The sequence below is a fragment of the Myotis daubentonii genome, chromosome 3, assembly GCF_963259705.1.
Source record: "Myotis daubentonii chromosome 3, mMyoDau2.1, whole genome shotgun sequence".
Classification (NCBI taxonomy): domain Eukaryota; kingdom Metazoa; phylum Chordata; class Mammalia; order Chiroptera; family Vespertilionidae; genus Myotis; species Myotis daubentonii.
In genome coordinates this window covers 72,116,648-72,119,720 of record NC_081842.1, presented here as the reverse complement: position 1 = coordinate 72,119,720, position 3,073 = coordinate 72,116,648, and positions in this window count along the sequence as shown.

Below are 3,073 nucleotides of genomic sequence, written 5' to 3'. Positions count from 1 at the left end.
TACTGAGGAGTATTCGATGGTATAGATACACCACAGTGTAACACTGAAGAACATCTGGGTTAGTTCTTATTTTTGACTGTTACAAATAAAACAGCTATGAACATTACTCTTCAGGTTTTTGTGTAAACATAAGTTTTCATTCTCTGGGATAAATTCACAGGGATGCAATTTCTGAGCCATATTATAGTTGCATGCTTAATTTTTACAATAACTGCCAAACTGTTATCTGAACTGATTCTACCATTTAATGTCCCCATCAGCAATGTATGAGTGATTCAGTTCTTCCATATCCTCACCAGTGTTTGGTATTGTCATTATTTTTTTAATCTTTAGTGGTCACTATTTTTTAATTTTTATTTATTTTCTTTTAAATTTTCTTTGTATAGTGATTATCTTATTGTAGTTTTAATTTTTCATTTCCCTCATGTTTAATGATGAGCATCTCTTCATGTGCTTATTTGCTTTCTATATATCCTTTTGGATGCAATGTCTCTTAATGTCCTTTGTCTATTTTTCTTATGGATTCTTTGCATTTTTACTGTTGAGCTTTAAAAATGCTTTCTGTATTCTAGATACAACTTCTTTGTTAGATGTGTGACTTTTTTTATCACTGGTCTGGTTATAGAGATTGCATTAGTGATATTTTCTCTCAGTCTGTAGCTTGTCTTTTCATCCTCTTAAAAAGGTCTTTGCTAAGCAAAAGTTTAAAATTTTGATGAAGTCAAGTTTGTAAATTTTTTCCTTTTATGAAGAATACTTCTAGGGTCAAATCTCAGAATTAGAGTTCCCTAGCTCTAATTCCTGAAGATTTTCTCTTATATGTTTTTCTAAAAGTTTTACAGGTTTGCAGTTTATATATAAGTCCAAGTTCATTTTTTGCTTCAATACTAAAATCAACCACTCTAGGATATTTCCTGCCTCTGTCCTCGGAGCTCTGTTTGTTTGGTTGTTTTTTTTTATTGGAGAATTGTATTAGAAACCAAGGACCTAGGTAATACGTGGATTGGTTACTGGAGTGTCATTGATTTTAGGTCCTCTTGGCCTACAGAGCAAGGAAATATGTGTTACACTAAAGCATGTACTAAAATTTTCCTGTACATATCTATAAATATTTTTATCTGTAACCACCTATAGCTATATTAAGCTAAACCCAAGTTTATAGTAATATTTCTAACTCTAATCCATTAACATATGGGTTATTCTGGCTTATCTGTAAATTTCCAACAGTGGGAAATATGACATTCATCATCAATCATCTATGTATTTAATTGTTCAGTTCTAGTATACATGCATAGTGGTATCAGAATTGTTCATCTGTACCCCAGTGGGAAACAACTTATCTATTAGAGGATAATTCTTATATATGGTTTCTTTAGCTTTAGTGTCAGAGATTCTCTACTCATTTCCAGAGTTATTTAAATCAGCACCTTTCCCTCCACATCCATCAGTGAAGTTGTTTCATGCATTTGTAGTATAATTAGATTGTTTTGTCACAGTGTGCATTCCATCCTGGAATCCCTGTACTTCCAAGTGATTTTTTTAAAATGTGCACAGATTAAGGTTTCCTCTGTAATGTTATTGAGTTCCATGGGTTTTAACGAATGCATCATTTCATGTATCCGCCATTACATTATAATATAGAATGCATGTGCTTTGCCTGTTCAACCTTCCATCTTCTCCCTCCTCCCTGGCAACCACTGATCTACATATGAACTATATAGTTGTGTCTTTTCCAGAATCTCTTATAATTGGAATCATACAGTATGTAGCCTTTGCATACTGGCTTCTTTCACTTTGTAATATGCATTTAAGGTTAATCCATGTCTTTTGTTGGTTTGATAGTTCCTTTCCTTGTTATAGCTGCCTAATATTCCACTGTATGGTTGTACACATCTTGTTTTTCCATTTACTTAGTTAGGGACACCTTGGTTGTTTTCAGTTTTTGTGTGTGACTGTGAATAAATGTGCAATATGCATTCATGAGTACATTTTTTTGTGGGCATCCATTTTTAGGTCAGTTGAGTAAATATCTTGGTGTTTGCTTATTGGATTGTATAGTAAGGAACTTCCAAACTGTCTTCTAAAGTGACTGTACCTTGTTGCAATGCCCCCAGCAATGATTGAGTATTCTTGTTGCTCTGTATCCTCACAAGCAATTAGTATTGTCAGGTTTTTTTAAAAAAATTTGCCATTATAACAGATGTGTAGCAGATGTGTATATTTTCATTTAAAACAATATACTGGAAGACAGTTATTTTGCAGGGCAGGAGAATTAAAGCACTAATAACCATTGGCTTTACCTCTTCACAGAATTGAAGAGGGGTCTCACTGCTAAGAAATTTGCTTCAAGATCCAGGAGAGCCCATGTTTGTAAACGCTCCCTTAAATTCATAGTTCTTAGCCCTATCATGCCCTACCATTACAACAAATGTTTGTAATGCCTTCTTTTCTATGCTAAAATGAAAGTAACCAGTAATATAACCTAACTAAATAGTTTTTTATTGAATTTGTTGGGATGACAGTGGTTCACAAAACCATACAAGTTTCAAGTGTACAACTCACTATATCATGCACCCATTGCTCCTAGAAAAGTCTTTTTCTGTCCCCATTTCCCCACTCCTTGGTCCACCTCCACCAACTCCCCACCCACTTTTGCCTCTGGCTATCACTTTTTAATTTAATATAAGGAAGAATTTTTTTAAATTTAAAATAAATTATATATTCCAACACATAAAATGTTCAGTAATGACTGCATTAACAGACAATGAAATTGTTAAGTATTAGAACCTTCTTGAATAGGTGAGTGAGAAGATCAGAGTCATTCCACGTAAGACGTATAGGGAAACTGAAGCAGTGATACTGGTGGACACTAGAATAAAAGCTAGTGTTACTCTTGTGTTTAAGAGAACGAGAACTTATTTATATATAATGGGAGAGAACAGCCCCAATTGAAGCAGGAATAACATCTATAGTAATAAAAGCATAATATGCTAATTAGACTGGACAGCTGAACAATCTTTTCGATGTCATTCCAGAGGCCCTTCTGGATGAAGCCGTGGTGTGGGGGAGGGGA